Source organism: Panthera uncia, chromosome D1 (assembly GCF_023721935.1).
Source record: "Panthera uncia isolate 11264 chromosome D1, Puncia_PCG_1.0, whole genome shotgun sequence".
Classification (NCBI taxonomy): domain Eukaryota; kingdom Metazoa; phylum Chordata; class Mammalia; order Carnivora; family Felidae; genus Panthera; species Panthera uncia.
In genome coordinates, this window is record NC_064808.1 from 29,057,832 (window position 1) to 29,078,186 (window position 20,355).

General features: G+C 37.7%; 1 pseudogene; it reads right to left on the reverse strand.

Moving 5' to 3' along the window:
• Positions 1-3,734: 3,734 nt before the first annotated feature.
• Positions 3,735-5,857, reverse strand: LOC125935250 (follitropin subunit beta-like; annotated as a pseudogene).
• Between the last annotated feature and the right edge of the window lie 14,498 nt (positions 5,858-20,355).

Consider the following 20,355-nt stretch of genomic DNA (forward strand, 5'->3'; position numbering starts at 1 on the left):
CTATTGTGAATGAGATTGTTTTCTTTGTTTCTTTTTCAGATATTTTGTTTTTAGTATATAGAAATGCAACTGATTTTTGTATATTGATTTTGTATTATGAAATTTTACTAAATTTGTTTATTATTTCTAACAGTTTTAGGATGGAGTCTTTAGGACTTTCTATATAAAAGATCATGACATCTGCAAAGAGAGACAATTTTACTTCTTCATTCTGATTTATATCTGTTTTTTTTTTTTTAAATTTTAGATACCAGTGTAATTAGCATTTGATTTGGATGATTTAAAAATTTTTTTCTTGCCTGATATTTCTGGCCAGCACTTCTAGTACTATGTTTAATGGAAGTCATGAAAGTATGCATCCTTGCCTTGTTCCTGATATTAGAAAAAGAGCTTTAAGTCTTTCTCACTGAATATGATGTAAACTGTGGACTTGTCATATGACCCTTATTATGTTAATGTAAATTCCTTCTATACCCAATTCATTGAGAGTTTTTATCATGAAAGGTTGTTGAGTTTTGTCAATGTTTTTTCTGCATCTACTGTGAAAAATAATCCTTGATATCCATGTGCTGAAAAATATATTAGCTCTAGTACTTTATTATTATTATTATTATTATTATTATTATTATTTTAAATTGAAGTATAGTTGATACACAGTGTTATATTAGTTCCAGGTTATGAGTGCTAGTACTTAACTAGATTCCAAAGGTTATAAGGAAGACTTCCACTGAGCCTGAGCTGCAGAAAAATAAGTTAAGGGCTTTCTGAGAATAAGTCAGTTTTAATGTAGACAGGGGGTGAGAAGCAACAGAGATATTTTAAGAAAATGATGACTTCTTTCTTAAAAAAGTTTCATTGAAGCAATTTTGGTAGATGTATTTTAGGGAAAAAAGACCACAAAAATCCAGCAAAATTGTTATTGATATTTCCAAGGGAGCAATGAGTGCAGGTTATATTTATAGACACATTTGATTCCTAATAATATTCCCACTAGTATTGTGAAAGTCTACATGAATGTGTCATGAATAAGTGGCTCAAGAATGTCGAAAAATCTAAAGTTGTACCTTTGGTAGATAACATTTAAAAATTTTTTTCTGTATGTTTTAACATTCAGCTAATAAAAGTTAATATTTTTTAAAGTAATTTAAGTCATGAGGCATTTTCAGTGTGTACCCTTTTGAAAGATCATAGATTTGGGAGAACAGGTAGTCAAGTGATAAAGCAAATGTAGAGAGCCCAGAAAATATAGCTAATCTCTGTGGACTCCCAACTCTTTTGAAGGGAACTATTTCTCTGAACAGATAATTGGCAAATAAGTTACTAGCCTGTCAGCAATCTCTTTGACCTTGACCATAGCAACTTCTTACTAGACATGTCTCTGGAGGCAAGGGAAACAAAAGCTAAAATGAACTATTGGGACTTCATCAAAATAAAAACCGTCTGCACAGCAAAGGAAATAATCAACAAAACCAAATGGTAACCTTTTGGGATGGGAGAAGATATTTGCAAATGATGTATCTGATAAAGGGTTAGTATCCAAATTTTATAAAGAACTTAACAAACTCACCACCTAAAAAACAAATAATCCAGTTAAGAAGTGGGCAGAAGACATGAATAGACATTTTCCAAAGAAGACATCCAGATGGCCAACAGATACATGAAAAGATGCTCAACATCACTCATCACCAAGGAAATACAAATCAAAACCACAATGAGATACCACCTCACACCTGTCAGAATGGCTAAAATTAACAACACAGGAAACAGCAGATGTTGGCAAAGATGTGGAGAAAGGAGAACCCTTTTACACTCTTGGTGGAAATGCAAACTAGTGCAGCCACTCTGGAAGACAGTATGGAGGTTCCTCAAAAAGTTAAAAATAGAACTATCCTATGATACAGCATTTGCACTTCTAGGTATTTACCCAGAGGATATAAAAATACTGATTCAAAGGGGCATATGTACCCTGTTGTTTATAGCTTCATTATCATTAATACCCAAATTATGGAAAGAGCACAAATGTCCATCTACCGATGAATGGAAAAAGAAGTGGCGTGTGTACATACATACACATATATACGTACATATGTATATATATGTATATATGTATGTATATATACATATGTATATATATGTATATATACACATACACACACACACACACACACATACACACACAATGGAATATTAGTCACCAAAAAGAATGAAATCTTGCCATTTGCAATGACATGTATAGAACTAGAGTGTATTGTGCTAAGTGAAGTAAGTCAGTTAGAGAAAGACAAATGGCATATTTCACTCAAATGTGGAATTTAATAAATAAAATAGATGAACATAGTGGAGAAAAAAGAGAGAGGCAAACCATGAAACAGACTCTTAATGGTAGAGAACAAACTGAGGTTTGATAGAGGGAGGTGGGTGGGGGATGGGCTAAATGGATGATGGGTATTAAGGAGGGCACTTGTTGGGATGAGCACTGGGTATTGTATGTAAGTGATGAATCACTAATTTCTACTCCTGAAACTAATGTTACACTATATGTTAGCTAACTGGAATTTAAATAAAAATTTGAAACAAACAAAAACTGTCAAGTTGCCTAAAGTGCTATCACTGTACTTCAGGGTTCCCATCCCACCAAGGAGGAGGATTCTGATCCAGATGACACAGCAACAAGCAACAGGTATGCGACTTATTGCCCAAGAGGCAGTTTTGCAGGAGGCTGGAAGTTCTCAATCAAATTTTTTTTTAAGTGGTAAAACACGTTTAGGGGAACAACTCAGGAAAATATATTCATTGGTTTTGTAATTGAATTTCTACAGACCCAAACTAATAGTTCTTGGTCTGGGTTAGTAATTCAAATTGGAAATAAAGATTTTTGGGGTGCCTGGGTGGCTCAGTTAAGTGCCCGACTGTTGGTTTAGGCTCAAGTCATAATCTCATGGTTCATGGGTTTGAGCCCCGCATCGGGCTCTGTGCTGACAGTGCAGAGCCTGCTTTTGATTCTCCCTCCTCTCTCTGCCCTCCCCACTTTGCTCTGTCTTTGTGTCTCTCAAAATAAATAAATAAACTTAAAAAAATTGTTAAGATGTGGTTTTTTAGGCTTCACATTCTGAATGCGTGGCCTGTTTCCCAGCACTACCTCCCTCTACTCTTCTCCTACCCTCACAGATCAGCAAAAACTTCTTTGCCAGAAAAACGCAGGCAAAGTGGAACTGATGTTACCACCTCCAAGGACCAGCGATGAAGTGGGCAGTCTTGGCTCAGTCTCCCTGTCTTCCTGACTCTCCCCTTAATATTTAAATGGTTAGGTACTGGCTTTAGGACACTAAAACAATACTGGCCCTCCCCTTGCACGCCGTACATCCCATACGAGATTTAGTTTTCCTACTCAGTCATCTTGAGAGCTCTTTCTTCCAAGTCTAGGTTTTCTCATTTATAAAATCATAGAGTTTCTCTAAGGACCTCTAAATCCGTTGAATATGGGAAACAACTTAAAGCCCTGGAATTCAAGTGGAATGAAACTGACTGAGTCCACACCTAAGAATACAGGGATGAGTGGTGCCAGGCACTCTCCAATCCTGGAGCTCCTCCTCTGCCTGGACAGCAGGGATCAGGGGCCTGATGATCCCTTGGCCTGCAGTGGTTTTTTAGCCTGGGCACATGGACGTACACAGAGTTTGGGATATCTTGGTCCTTTAGGACAAGGGTAGGCTGTCCCAAATGTCTACTGCTCTTTATTCTTTCATTTCACTGAAGGAGCAGTAGTTGGGCCCCAGGTTTCACACGGTGTAGTCAGTGTTGGTGTCTCACTTGCCACAGTGATACGCAGTGGCTACTGGGTACATACACAGGGAGTCTACATGGCGAGCACAGCTAGGCACTCTAACCACGTCATACATCAGCTCCTTGGAGGTACATATTTTCTGAATGTTGGGCCTGCCTGGGTTCTTGTACACTAGAGCCTGAGGAGTTTAGGAAGGAGAGAGTTAGATTATAATTCTGGAAGTTTCCTTTTGGCTTAGTCAAAATGAGACAGGGATTTTGGGGTGCCTGTGTAACTCAGTCAGTTGAGCATTTAACTCTTGATTTTGGCTCAGGTCATGATCCCAGGGTCATGGGACTAAGCCCTGCATCTGCCTCCACACTGAGTGTGGAGGCTGCTTGGGATTCTCTCTCTCTCTCTCTCTCTCTCTCTCTCTCTCTCTCTCAAAAAAAGAGGGATTTAATACTGCTTATTCTAATATTTGTCCTCTGAAGACCAGGTTGTAGGATCCTTAAGCACAGGAAACATGACCTTATTTTAAAAAATGCATGTTATACCACTTTTCTAAACTGTCCTGGAAATGTTATAGAAAATATGACTGTTTCCTTCCTCCCCACCATGATAATATCCACATGTTTAATATTTGTAAAGTTCTATAAAACTTTAAATTTGTATGGCATAAAAGCATGTAGAGATAAAGGAATAAAGAAATATGACCTTGGAATATAAAGATTTTTCTTTTTGTACTTAGTAATCTGAAGCTATGTTAATGACAGATAAAAACATATAACACTTTAGTTTAATTGCTTATAAAGATATTTCCATCACTCTTTTCTATGTATATTTAAAAGAGGAATAAGAGTCATATGCTGAATTATTCATGCTTGCCTGAAATATGAGTGAAGTCTTATATTGGATTTTGGACCTTCTATTGCTTTTTAAGTTTTTCCTTGCCTTAATTCTTTGTATTTGCATGGTTCTTAATCCAAAAGTAAATGACATAGTTTCAATATCAATACATTTAACTCAAGCCAAGTATGTTTCACTCTTCTACTTGCCCAATGAGAAAATAATTGGCCTTAAGGGAGAGAAGAGGTTGCTGGTTAATTCCTTTCCCAGGCTGGCCACAAGGTCTCTATCCCACCTAAAGTGCAGTGAGTTAAATTTCATTGATCAAATTTTTACTATCACATAAAGTATATTCATTAAAATGCAGCCACCTTAAATTTCAGTTTATTGGACCCCTGTACAGCCAGATGCAACAGAAAAATGGCAAAGAAGAAACATGTTCACTGAAAACTGGCCAATTGTGAAGAAGCTGTAGAGAATGTAGACAAATGGTCTAATGCCCTTATGCCTTGATTTCCTCACCAGCACAAAGGGAGTAGGTTTGCTGATTCCTTTTGGTTCTAATCTACAGGGATTGATTATTTTCAGGCTGCTTGCTGGCATTTGTGTTAAAGGTAGAGCAATAAAATGAATCTTCTAATTGGGTGTTTGTGTTTTTATTTGGCTTTAAAGGCATTTTGGTACTATACCTGTTACAAAGGTATGCCTTTTATTATTGCATTTGGCTGTTTGAGAGTATTGATCATATTCCATGATCAAATATAGATATGTATTCATGCCCATGTTTATCTCTCAATAGGTAAAGCTAGCAGAAAAATACTCTTTTAAAATGCAGAATTGGCGCATCACTGAAGCATTCATTTACATCAATATGAGCTGTCCCAAATTTGTTTTACCCAAATTAAATCCAAACCTAGACATTGAAATGATATCATGGTAATTAACCTTAATCACAATGCAGAGAAGTTGGCTAAGCGATTCATGGCTATTGTTGAGGAGAGACAAAATATTGATAAATTGGGAATTAATGAAGCCTGCCTTGTACAGATCCTCAGTACCCTCACTTCCAGCAGGAGTGAGTTCCTGCCCAGGTGTAGCAGTAGCCCACACACCAAGTGGCATTGGTGCTTATGCAGAAGGGGTATTCCTTTCTCCACTGTGATGGTGATGTTCGTCATGCTCATGCAGCAGATTGCTCTCCAGCAATAGAAGAGAAAGCAAAACTGGACTGACTTCATCCTGGATTAGGAAGCAAACAATTAGAAACTCAAGGTATTTTCACCGTCATGAACTTTGACCCAGTCAGACTGAATGGAAATAAACCTGCTCCCCAAACTCCACAGTCACATTCAGCTTTAACAAGCATATTTTGACAAAAGAGAAACATGTTACAGATGAGAACTCCTCATAAAATTCTTTAAGTGGAGGTGTATTTTTTTTTTTTTTAGGGATTAAAATGCTTCAGGGGATTATCTTAAAATGAAAATGATTGCCTGGAACCAGGCAATTGTCATTGTTAAATGGCCCCTTCAGTCTCAGTTTTAATGACCATTTTGATTTTAATAAAGAAAATTTTGTGCCTGAGAATTCATTTTTTGATTTTTGAATTAACTAAATAAGGGCATATAATTTTGTTCACATTTGATTAGTAGGAAAATATTTCAAAGGTCAAGTTAATAGGTCTATAAAATTAGTTAGTTGCTGTCCCTGTTTGTAATAGATACATAAATTTTGAGAAATTAAACTGGCATGTCTGGACTTCCTACAAGGCAGTAATAAAAATTTCTTTCCTGAGAGTCTCAATTTGTTTTTTAGATCCTGAGAATCAATAATTTAAAAAATATCCCCAATTGATAACTACAGGAGCAGAAACCTGTAGTCTGTTGTCTTGGATGAGGAATGCCATAGACAGAGGCAAATCTCAAGTCTACCATTTATACAATAGCATGTGTACCTACTAACGTGGTCAATTTCTTGGGTATTAAAATGTTCCAGGGCTTGACTAGCGCTTAAATTGAAGAAGTATTTCAATAGATAGAATGTTCAAATTTTGTTAAAACTGTCTATCTTTTTTTTTTTAAATTTTTTTTAATGTTTATTTATTTTTGAGACAGAGAGAGACAGAGCATGAACGGGGGAGGGTCACAGAGAGAAGGAGACACAGAATCTGAAACAGGCTCCAGGCTCTGAGCTGTCAGCACAGAGCCTGACGCGGGGCTCGAACCCACGGACCGTGAGATCATGACCTGAGCTGAAGTCGGACGCTTAACTGACTGAGCCACCCAGGCGCCCCTAAAACTGTCTAAACAATATATTAGGGAAAAGAATGCTAAAATAGATTACTTTTTCAGAACTAAATTCAATATAATAGCATATCTACTCCTTTATTTTGTTGGTTTATACATGACTATAGATTTTTATTTGTCATCTTTAATTTCATGAATTCAGAATCTCCAAGTTTTGGTTTTGGCTATGATGAGAATGGTGGGTCAGAGAAATAAATAATACATTTCTGAAAAGTATATTGAAATTATATGACCTCCATCACTGGCCTTTTAACTCCTTCCTTAGACTCCTGTCCCCAATGGTCTGCCTAATCCCCAAATCCCACTCACCAATTTAGCAACATCACTATTCTATTTTTAATTCCCAAAATGTGCTGTTGATCCTTTTCTCCTCAAATCTATGGACCCAAATCTTCTTTTTTTTTAAAATTTTTTTATGTTTTTATTTTATTTTTGAGAGAGAGACAGGTGCGAGTGGGGGAGGGGCAGAGAGAGAGGGAGACACAGGCTCTGAATCAGGCTCCAGGCTCTGAGCTGTTGGCACAGAGCCTGACACGGGGTTCGAATTCACAGACTGTGAGATAATGACCTGAGCCAAAGTCGGATGCTTAACCAGCTGAGCCACCCAGGCGCCCCTGGTGCCAAATCTAATGAGAAGGAACAGTGTGCACAGATTCTTCATTCTTTATGACCCATATCAGGTGCTGTTCTACCTGTAACTCTAACTGAAGCAAAGGAATGAGGTAAAGGAGAACTTTTATCATCCTCTTCTCTGACTGCCTTGGCATCTAGCCATACTCCTGTTGTGAATTGTTTCCTTGTCTGTCTCTGTGGAGTGTGTGCGTGTCTTCAAATAATGTATTTAAAGGCAGGGGTTGATACTTATTCATGCATATTTTCTTAGCCTTTGGCAAAGGCTGCGCATATCATTTAACACATGATAAATGTTAGTTAAATGAAAGTGAAACTGCAAGAATTTAATATACCAATAGAAGTGGACGTATATGAACATATATTACTAAATACACTATTATAATTTTATACCTTTTTAAAATTCAGTTATACTGGGTTTAATTTACTCTTCTTTTTTCCAGGTTCTTAAGGTGGAAGCTTAGATAATTTCTTTTACACCTACTTACTTTGATAACATAAGCATTTAAAACTACAAAATTCCCTTTAAGTGTTGCTTTAGATTCATCTCCAAATCTTAATTCATGTTGAGTTGTCGTTATCATTCAGTTAAAAGTATTTTATAATTCTCCTCTCTTGTTTTATCCTTTGATCCATGGGTCATTTAAAATCATGTTGCTGAATTTCTAAATTTAGGTGATTTTTTAAGATTTTTTCTGATTATTTATTGATTAATTCATTGTGTTTAGAAAACATACTTTATATAATTTCTATTATTTAAAATTTTTTGAGATATATTTTATAGGCCAGCCTATGAATTATTTTGAAAACATTTGTATGTGTTTGTAAAGAATGTGCATGCTGCAGTTTTGGGGTGGAGCGTTCTACAGATGTTTATTGACTTGATAGTGTTGTTTGACTCTTCATATATGTTCTTATTTTCTGTCCACTTGTTCTATTGATTATTGAGAGGAATGTTGAAATTTCCTATTATAGTTTTATCTATTTAGCTTTTAAATTGATCAGTTTTTGTTCCTGTATTTTGAAACTTTGTTATTAAGTTCATGGCACATTTTAGATTTTTCCTTTTTTTTTTTTAATGTTTATTTATTTTTGAGACAGAGAGAGACAGCACATGAACAGGGAAGGGGCAGAGAAAGAGGGAGACACAGAATCCAAAGCAGACTCCAGGCTCTGAGCTGTCAGCATAGAGCCCAGTGTGGGACTTGAACTCACCAGCTGTGAGATCATGACCTGAGCTGAAGTCAGACTCTTAATTGACTGAGCCACCCAGGTGCCCCAGATTTTTCCATATTTTTTATGAATTGACCATTTTACTTTATGAAAAGTTCCTCTTTATGCCTGGTAGTGTTCCTTCTCCTGAGCTCTACTTCCTCTGGTATTAATATGGTCACTCCAACTATGATTAGTGTTTGCAAGATATATCATTTTCCATCCTGTGCCTTAATATTGAAAGGGCATTTCATTTGGGTAGCATATAGTTGATTCTTCCTTTTTAAAAAATAATCTGATCAGATGATCTTTGCCTTTTCATTGTGGTGCTCGTAATCTTAACATTTAACATAATTTGTATACTCTTAGGTTTATTTTAATCATATTGTTATTTGTCTCATCTATTCTTCATTTTCCTATTTTTCTTGTCTTCTTTTGAATTAATTTTTAGTATTTATTTTATCTCCACTATTGGCTTATCAGCTTTATTTATTTACTTATTTACTCACTCTCAAGTTTAAAATGCATATCTTTACCTCAAATAATATTATTCCACTTCACACATAATGAAAGTATCTTACATCATTACACTTCAATTTTTTTCCACCTTCATCCTTTGTGCAATTGTCCTTTATTTTCCTTTGACATCTTCCTAATCCCTCAATGTGTTCTTAAATAGTCAATTATATTTTTTAAAAACTTAGAAAATGAGAAAAAGTCTTTTATACTTACCCATATTACCTCTTCAACAGATCTCATATTATTTTCCTTCTGTCTAATGAACATCCTTTAAAATTCTTTGTCATGAACATTTTCTGACAGTACATTCTACTAATCTTAACTTTACTAAAAATATCCTAATCCAGTTTAATGTTTGAAGGATATCTTTGCTGGTTATAGAATTCTATGTAAGTTTGTTGGTTGGCTGTTTTGTTTTAGCACTTCATATTCTTTGTTTGCATTGTTTCTGATGAGAATTCTACCCCCTCTCTGTAATGTGTTTTGTGTCCTCTGACTGCTTTTAAGATTTTATTTTTATCACTGATTTCCACGTGAGTTTCTTGGATGTACAAGTTTATAGTTTTCATTAAATTTGAGAAAAATGTACAGATAATTCCAAATATTACTTATCATTGCCTTGAGTACAAAGTAAACAATTCAGTTATTCTTTGGCTTCTGTCTCTTGGTGTTCTAAAATATGTTATTATTTATTTTAAAAAGAATCAAAGTAAGGCTTAGAACAGAGATCAATCTCAATTTTAATAGGGTCTAAGATGAGCATTGGTAATATATTGTCATAATTCTAGATGTAATAATTTTCTTAATGTCATGCTCCTCTGCTATACTGTGAAAAGCCAGTAGGAACAAAGAAGACACTCAGTACATTTTGGTTGTTTTTGTTTAGTGAATGAATGAATAACACATGGCTTTTCACTCAAAGAGTGAAACAATATGAATTTCTCAGAAACACTAAAATGGATGGGGAGATAGTCATGCCAGAGGAAGGTGAGATTTCAGGAAAACAAGCCACTAGACATATGTTCAGAGATATCTCCGTATCTCAGTCCAAACTCCAGTAAAGGTGTCTAACTAGATGTGTGGCATAAGAGCAGCAAGAAACTGCCCACCTGGGCTGCATGACCCAACAGAAAGGCACAGATTTTTGGAACCCAACTATATTAGTTTGCTAGGGCTGCCATAACAAAATGCCACAAACTGAACAACTTAAACAACAGAAATGTATTGTCTGACAGTTCTGGAGGCTAGAAGTCCAAAATCAAGGTGTCAATGAGTTGGTTCCTTCTGAGAACTATGAGCAAGAATCTATCCCATGCTTTTCCCCGTAGTTTCTGGCAGTTTTCTGGCAATCTTTGGAGTTCCTTGGTTTGTAGACTATCACCATGATCCCTGCTTTCACCTTCATGTAGCATTCTTCCTGTGTGCATGTCTGTGTCCAAATCCTCCTTTTTATAAGGATATTAGTCATATCTGATTAGGGATGCCCCCTACTCCACTATGCTGTCATCTTAACTTCACTAATTATATCTCCAATGACTCCATTACCAAATAAGGTCACATTTTGATGCACAAGGGGTCAGACTTCAATATATGAATTTTGGGGGGACACAATTCAACCCACAGCACTTATAGACCTGAATTTGAATTCTCTTTTTCTCTCACTGATGTAACATGTTTTCACTTTTGAAAATGGGGATAATGGTGATTTACTTGCAGGGAAATTGTAAAGATTAAATGATAAAATGTTGGCAATGCACTTAGCTCGAACTTGACATGTAGTAAGCACTTAATACATGGTGTGTCTTACTGTTTTATGCTGTTTATTGATTGATTGAATATGTTGTGCTCCTGAATATAATTGAGAAATGGGTTTATTTTTCATTTGATTCTCTTGTCCATTAGAAATCTGTCCATTAGAAATCAGAAATCACAGATCTGGCCTCTGTGAAATTTTTGCCAGTTTCCCTCTCAGGTTGTTTTCTAGAGAGGCAGGAAGATAACTACTGAATTCCAAGTGCTTAAATAATTAAGCCAAAGCAAGAGAAAGTTGACAATAAACACTTTTTTATGCATTATAATTGTAGAGAAATATCATGTAGATAGTTAACCTTGAAGGCTTTATCGATTTGACTGAAAACTAATCAACTAATAACTCAGAAATACTGTTGGAAGCACTTCTCCAGAGAGCCATTGTAATTAGCAGCTGGTACCCTTCTGGGCAGTGGAACTATCACCCTGCTTGCATTTGGTCAAGTAATTTTTCAGCTGAGTGATCATCCCAGAGGACATCATTTCCCTTAATACATCTCCCTCCATTTCACTGGCCATAGCAAATTAGTCCCATCTTGGCTTCTGAAAATGGTCAGACTTTAACCTGAGCGTCTCTTCTCTTAGGATGTTAAGGGGATACATTTAGAAATTCAGAGAGTTTGAAAGAGAGATCTGATTATCTTGACTACTTCTGTGTGGTCAGGTTAGAGTTTCAGTTGCCTGGACCTGCTTCTCATTAGTGTAACTGAAACTGGTTTTTAGTTTGTTCATTTATTTTTTCCACGATTTTCTGGATAGACTGTCTTTCATGAATGTGAAGAATGCCACTCCCCCCTGCCTTTTCATTCCTGGTTTTTGGATGGAGGGATAGTCCTTAGAAGCTATCCTAGCATATCTCAAAGTCTTTACTGCTCCACCCTTACAGTGATGGAGGGTTTTACCTGATTGTAAACGTGGAAAGAAATGAGGGTTTGCTTGGCCTTTCTCTGCCTTTCTTTCTCTGAGACAGACTTACCTACAGAGAACATGTCTCACATCTTCCTTTTCTTTTCTAGAAGAAGGTCAGCCTCTGTCTCAGTAGGTGTTCACCTTATTTTGGAGTGGAGTTAGTAGGCGAACATTGCTTTACACAACACTCTATGTCCAGTTTAATTTCTATCAGGAATAAGGGGGATATGTGGGATTCCTTCTGATATACTCTTGGTTCTATTTCTCAACATTTTGAGGGCTCAGGCAGGGATGTAGAGCACTATTTATTTGGGTCTTGTAGGAGATAAAGTTGGCCAGCCTCTAAGACTCATCAACAGAGTTGTCTTGTGAGCAGTTTGCTGAAATTCTCCAATGGTGTAATCATTCCTTAGGTGCTCTGCCTTTGGTATATTTAAGGAAATTCTCTTTAACTGAATTGAGATAATCTGATCCGGAACAATTTCCGTGTATCTCCAGTTATAATTTCAATCAGGGATTAGAGAATTTCTATTTAGAATAAGTCCAACAAAAAAATTGAATATTAGACGCCCAAGATCCTTAGAGAAAGCAGGAAGAAGTAATATTTATGTTTAGCCATTTATTAAATCCCTGATCCCTGTGGTGCGCATGTTAGTCACATAATTTCATTTAATATTGAAAAGGATGTGGAGCCTAGTAAAAAATCAGAAAAGACGTCACTTTGCCTTGGCAAGTCTTTTATGGCTTGTGAGAAAAGTGTGGAAAGCTGATCCTTTTTCATTAAACATAGTCTCATAAAGAGTATGATAACCTTGAGTGGACCATCTCAGGCACAGAACCGAGTTTTTTTTTCTAGTTTCTTTCTTAGGTGAATGGCTGTTTTAATACTAATGCTGAATTTGACCTGGTGAGTCGCTCATGGTTTGGTGATGGAAAGAATGTCAAAGTTGATGAAATCCTGGTACTGAATTCTTTTTTACAGAGGAGGAACAGATCCAGAGGTTATGGAACTTGCCCAAGATCACACTGCTTTGAAACAGGAGAGCTAGGAAGAGAAGTGAGGTCTCTGAGAAGGGAGACTTCTGCTGGTGCTCATTCTGCTCCGTCCTGGTGTCTCCTTACCAGGCACTTATAGACAGCAATCAACCACTTTCGCCACTCACACTGTTTTTAGGGCTGTCCTCTGGCAGTGGATAGGAAAAAGTCTGAATCCAAGAATAGCACTATAAGGCGAGCCCTTCACTTAGTAACTTTATTTCTCAGTAGCTTATAACATTTGTATTGTTGCAAAGAATTAGCATATACTCCCTTTCTTTTAGGATGCCAGGTCAGGTAGCACACTGCTGCTACCTTATGGCAGCTACAACTTGTCTTTTTGACAAGACAGATAGTATTCCAGCAGAATAATATTCTGTAGCATCGATCACTGTGACAGGATATATAATAATAATTGGGACACTTACCATGCACCCCATTACACTTTTAAGTTGTTCACTGAGATTTTCATTTTTCCTGTTACCCCGTCTTGTTGGCAATTTGTTGAAATTCTCCAGTGGTATAACCATTTCTTAGGTGCTTTGCCTTTGGTATATTTAAGGAAATTGGTGTATGTATGTAGTTGCTGATAGTTATTTTGGAATGATTTGAGAATCATTTGGAAGTAAGTCCCAGCATAAATGCCACTTTCTTTGGATGTATTGAGAAGCTGTTCTTGATATCCCCAGACTGGACCAGGGCTCACCTTTGGGTTCCTATGTACCTTGCATTTCCCTCTATCAGAGCCCTTATTGCTTTGCACTGTTACTGTTTATGAGTTTTTCCTCTTTGTTAGAGAGTGGGTTCCTTTTTTTTTAATGTTTATTTATCTTAGAGAGGGAGGGAGGGAGAGAGAGAGAGAGAGAGAGAGAGAGAGAGAGAGAGAGAGACTGGACAAGGGGCAGAGAGAGAGAGAATGTGAAGCAGGCTTCAGACTCTGAGCTGTCAGCACAGAGCCTAACACAGGGCTCGAACCCATGAACCACGAGATCATGACCTGAGCTTAAGTCAGAAGCTTAACCAACTGAGCCACCCAGGAGCCCCAAAAGTAGGTTCCTTTAAGGTAAGGTTTTTGGAGTGAGATGGATTCAAGTCCTGATTCTGCCATTTATCAGCAGTGCATTTTGGGGGCAAGTTAGTTAAACTGTCTAAAATCTCAGCTAGCTAATCTGTAAAATGGGTATAATAATATCCTTCACAGAGAATTTTTGAATATTAAGTAAAGACCCATGTGTCAAATGCACAGCATTGAATTGTAGAAAAGAAGCACTCAGTGAATGCAAGCTCTCATTTACTTTATTGTTCTTGTTGTTGTCATCCTGGCATAATTAATAAAAGTTTCCCTTTCACTCTCCAGACTGTCCTCATTTGAATCGTAAGTTATGTGTTGTCCCTTTTGGACATAATCTGTTAAAGAAATAGACATCGTGGGGCACCTGGGTGGCTCAGTCAGTTAAGCATCTAGCTTCAGCTCAGGTCATGATCTAGTGATCATGCTTGTGCTCTCTCTCTTTCTCAAAGAATAAAGAAACATTAAAAAATAAAAGAAATAGACATTGTTACTGTCCAAGAAAAGCATATGTCTAAACGTACAGACAATCAATAAACATTTTAATAACTACTCAGATAAATGATTTCCTTGAAGTTAATTTATTTGGCTGACTGAAGTTTTGTCCATACATGTTTTATTCCTAATTTGAGGTGAAGACTTATATGGTGGCTTGTTTTGGTGGCCAGACTCCCAGTAAATACCTTCCATACCCAGAAAATTGTACCTATGTACAAATCTAGAGTGTGGCAAGCTAAGTATAAAAAACAGGTAGCAAGGCTTTACTCATTTAAGTACTATGCCATGGAATTCTCATTCTTATACAGAGAACAAGTCAGATTCAACATCACAGTAATCAAAGGGAATTAATTTTGTCTGTCTTCCTGCTCCTAGGAAAGATTATGCTTACATAACTGCAGATAGATGACTATCATGTCTCCTCTTTTTATTGCCAAGCAAGGCAATATAAAGTACTTCCCAAAGAAAATGAATATGGTTCACTTTGGAATCTTATAAAGTATTTGGTTTTATATACATTATATATATATATATATATATATGTGTGTGTGTGTGTGTGTGTGTGTGTGTTTATATATATATATATATATACTAAAACATATTTTTATAATCAACATTTTGAATATGATTAAAAATGTCTATGTCTATTTTATAACTATTTTTTAAGTAAGATATTTTTAATTATTATTAACCCAGGGCAAAGCACATTGCCTGTAACATAGTAAGTGCTGAAAGGGAATGTATGTGGAATAAACAAATGACCTTCAGTGCTGTTTGAACCCTTCTGTTCTGATGTTATTTCCCATATTTACCTATATATTACAGTTGTGTTTACTTATCTCGATCTCTTTCTTCCTGGAGCTTCCAGTCTAGGAGACGTTGATTTCGTCCTCACCAAATGGAGAAGGTGTGAGAGAAGTGATACAGGTGTGATGTGTGCTTGGTCTGGCCCCTAGCTTCACCCCTAGCTCCAGCAGATACTAGATGCTTGTCACAAAGTTAGCTCAGCCATCTTCCACAGATGTTTAATAGTTAGGAGGACCAGGCTACAACCAGCAGGCGTTAGAATAAGTGCCAGAGCCTATTCTTGACCCTTGTGGGCACATTATTCCTTCTGAGAACTGACTGAGGGAGGCCTGATCTTCTCTGGTTCACAGTAAAACAGCCATACTAGGTCTTAAGATACTGAAACACTTTTTCTCCAGGGCAAATACTTCTGCCCTTAGCTCCCTGAATAACCCCCACCCCCACAGGTACCCTGGCCACCGTGGACCCTATCTAGGACCTTCTGGACCTCCCATTGCCCAGCAGCTGAAGAGTTAATGCCTGGCTTGGCAAAGGGCCTCCAGGACTACACCCATTTTGCTTGCTCCCATGTTTGCTTGCCAGCTCCTAAATATTTTGAGCACCACCCCTTTGCAGGGAGTAACCAAGCTGCTCCCTGAACTCCTTTTTGGTCTTACAGATTTTCCTTCTTTCCCAGTCTGCCAGTGTTCTGTTTTTACCCTGCCACCTCCACGTCTGAAACCTGGTACCACTCTCTGTAGTCACCATCCTCCAGTCCTTTGTCCAGCCTGCTCCTGGTGACCGCCACATATGGCTTATCTGCCAATGGTTGAAATCTCCTCCCTTGATCCAAGCTTCTCTCAAGGCTCATGTTAATTGTCTTGGCCTTATTAATAGAACTTGGCTTTTATTCATGGGCCCCTTCCCTTAGGATTAGCTTGCCAGGCATCCTGTATAGATAGCACATATTCTGTATTTAATGATTGTAACTTGCATTCCGTGTTGACTTTGTCAGAACATTCTAAGTACCTGATGTCAACTTTTTTCAAAAAAATTGCAGAAATACGATGGGCTATTTTTCAAATCACTCTAGATATCCTGATTCCACCCTTCCCCCTTAAAATCTAGCAACTCTACCTTCCTACCCTGAGGACAACAATTTTACCTTCATTTCTTTGTATTCCTATTAGTGCATGCTGTTCTTTTTCTCTGTCTGGGACAAGGTCTTTTCCCTTTGTCTATAATGCTGTGTAGACTGCAGGCTAGGTGGTCAACACCAGTTTCCCGCTAATTAGGACACAAGCAATATTTATTGAGTGAATGAATGAATGGATGAGTGGATGAATAAAAGAAAAGAGTTTGTTCCATAGGATTCTCCTTCTCTTTAAGATCCCACTCAGAATACAGTGGGGACTTTGAGTCTGAAAAACAAGTAACTATATATTCTGGAGAAGTCAAACTGCCTTATTGTTGCTTCTCTCTAGATTTAATTTTTTTTTGTTTGTTTTTCCTTAGCAATTAGTAAAGTGCCAGTCTGTCTCAGATGTGCTAAGCAGAACCAAGAGAAGATGTTTTTTGTCCACACTTGAGCCAAAGTGTTAAAGGAACAGTGGCACACTTGGGGTGGGGGCTGCGAGAGAGTGGAGATGGAAAGTAATTAATATTTATTGAGCAACCATCATGTACTTTTTTAGGTATGATCTCATTTTATCCTCACAGTAACCTTGCAGAGTATATTCTAGGTAATCATGGTCAGCCAGGCTAGGTAGCTTGCTCAAATCCTTGAGTTATTAAATAGCTGAACTTGAATGTAAACCTAGGTCTTGCCACAGAATACCATTCTGTCTCCCATTGCTAAGAGCACCATAGTGGTGGAAACAGTAGGGATCAAAGCCAGAGAACTCGAGGGGAGGGTAATAACCTAATACAGAGCCAGGCCCACTCATTTTCTATCTCTTCTACGCTCTTTCTCTCCTTCCTGCCTTCCACTCATTCTAGACCATTCCTGGCATAGTTCTAGATTCTCAGGGTGCTGACAAGCTGGTGAACAAGATGAACACAGTCCCTGACCTCCTACAGCTATATACTAGGGTAGATTATAGAGATTGAAGAAAGTAATTTCAAGCTTGATATAATTATTAAAGTTATTTTGGAAGCATCCAAGGAGATACTGGAAGATGGCAGTTGTTGGAGGGGTGGAGATCAACAAAGGCCTTGTGAAGATAGTAATATGTGGGTTGAAATGTGAAGGATGAGAATAATTTAGCTATGCCAAAAGTTGGGGGAACAGTTGTTTCAGGCAGAAGAAACTGCCAGAGGACGAAGATGGGATGCATTCAAGAGTGTAATAAGAATGGCTTATCTTTCCAAAGTGAAAGCTGGAGCCTCCCAGTTTTATTTCATTAAGGGAGGTAGCCTGTTGCAGTAGGGAGAGGTCATGAGTCCCGAGTGCTTAGGAAAAGCTATCACATGGAGAAATATTAAGACAGAAAATGGGGCAGTCACACAGGCTGGTTTGATTACAAGCAGTTGAAGGAGGCAGAGGCAGAAAGTAAGGGTAATGGCACAAGCAAATGAAGGACTCAGGGGGACATTTAAGGTTAAGTAATTTGATAAAGAAAATCTCCAACTGCAGTGGCAGCTCTGACTTTGCTGGTTTTGAAATTGCATTTGGAACGAGGATACAGTAAAATTGTAAGAAAGCCACTCTGCACTGGCAAAGAATATACTGAGTGGCAGTTGGGAATGTGATCAAATCTAATCTCCCCACTTCTCCAATTATAAACTGTTTTCCAAAAGTGTAGGTAGGCTGATTAAAGTACATACTCTGAAAGAGCCAAATGCTTCCTCCAATGTTTAAAATCCAAGCAGGTCCTTTATCACAGAACACTCTCTGTATTAAATATTGATCAAATTAATTTCATTTTGCAGATCCAATACTTAAAATATCAATTTGATGATGGATCATAGTCTTTAAAGCTGGAAAAATAGTAAATGCATCATTCCCTCCACTCCTTGCATTTACAGATGAGGGAACTGGAATCCAAAAAGGATAAGTGAGTGCCTAGCATCACAAAACTAAGTTATAGTAGTTAAACCAAAATATTCCATTGTTCTTGATAAAAGCAAAGAAAAAGTAGGTTGATACTGAGCTTCAGCTTTAACTGCACTGTCCACTGATAGTATATAGAACTTTTCCCAATATTTTGTCCCTTGACAAATATTTATTTTTCTTGCTTTTACCTCTAATGAAATCTTCATACTAAAGTGATTGTTGCTATTAGAAATCTGGATGGCATCTCATTAAAAATGAGGAGAGGAGAGTGTTTGTAAACATGGCAAGTGGAACTAACTGTGGATCATGGAATATCCTAGCATCGCTGTGCTCGCCTTTGTGTCATGCCAACATGCTCCATAAGCTTCAAAATCATAAGATAGTAGCATGCTTCCCCTCTTTTTCATTCAACCCAGACTAAGCTCCTGCTTTGACCTCAGTTCCATACTGGGTACAAAGTGTTGGAAGCAGAGCTTAGAGATGCACTCTAGTCTTAGGAAATTTACCATTTAGATAATTTTGGTAATGAGTAGACAAAAATGAACATTTGTGGGGCATCTGGGTGGCTTAGTCGGTTGAACTTCTGACTCTTGGTTTTGGCTCAGGTCATGATTTCACAGTTTGTGAGTTTGAGCCCTGTGTCAGGCTCTGCACTAACAGTGTAGAGCCTGCTTGAGAGTCTCTCTTTCCCTCTCTCTCTCTGCCCCTCCCCCATGCTCACTAGCTCTCTCTCAAAATAAATAAACTAAAAAAATTAAAAAATAAATTAAAAAGTGGACATTTGTATTGAAGATAAAAAGGGCAATTAAAATTGCTAAGAGAGTTGGAAGCAGAATTTCTGCAGTGCAGCCTTGACGATAAAAAAAAATGAGACAACCAGCACCTGGTACCTAGATCTGTTTCTCTCTTTGTCAGGGGGTAGAGAGCTGAAAAGCAGCTGGATAAAGCCAGGTTAGAAGGTTCTGCTGGGATCTGACTTGAAGTTAGGAGGGGTGCTGAAGGAGCTAATCAGAGCTTTTTCTATCTTCAAGTTACTCCATATTTCTTTACTCAGACAGGAGTGAGTGATAGAAATGGCATATATGAACCACACACAGAGGTTATATGGAACCGATGGCCAGAAACCCATTAGTAAGTTCTACGTAACTTCTACTTCCTGGGTCTACTGGCAGGTACTCAATCATGGCACTCTTTTCCCCTCTGAGGCTCAGAATCTTTCTCAACACCACTTTTCAGCTAAACACTAACAAATGATTGGAGTTAGTGCATGAGATGAAACTGAGTTCCAATCCTCGTGCCAAGGTGTATGGCACAGAGTGAAGGGACATTAGTAATGCTTGGAATACCCTGTGTGGCCCAACGTAAGAGATGCCATGAGCCGGGTTTTAAAGGATGAGTGCATTTTGGGTAAGAAGAGGGTAACCTTGGGGAAGAGTATGTTAGGAACTAAAGTGTATACACAGCAACGAGAATAGCTGTTTCAGGGAGATTGAAGGTGCTGACCTGAACAGAGGAACAGGTATGTGTGAGGAGTAGGAGGAAATGTAGTTGGACAAGAAGAGTGAGTCAGATTGTGCCAAACATTCTGAATTTGTTGTGATAGGAAATAGGGAACTATTACAGGCGGGTGTAGAATTGCAAGTCTCTTTAATGCCAGGCTTCATAGAAGGCGGCTGGATTCTTCTGTCCTATGCATTCAGTTGGTATATTCATGAGAAAACAAATGTGAAAAAGGCAAATAACATCTTACTGCTATTATGAAAATAGTTTTGACCTCATGAATTCACCTGAAATGGTGTCCAGGGCAGCCGGAGAACTGCTGTTCTTGACCTGCTAAGGAGTAGGAGGAGTTAAAACAAGAGTGGAGACAGAATCGGACATACATTTTAAAAAATTAGTTTGGCTGGTGTGCTGT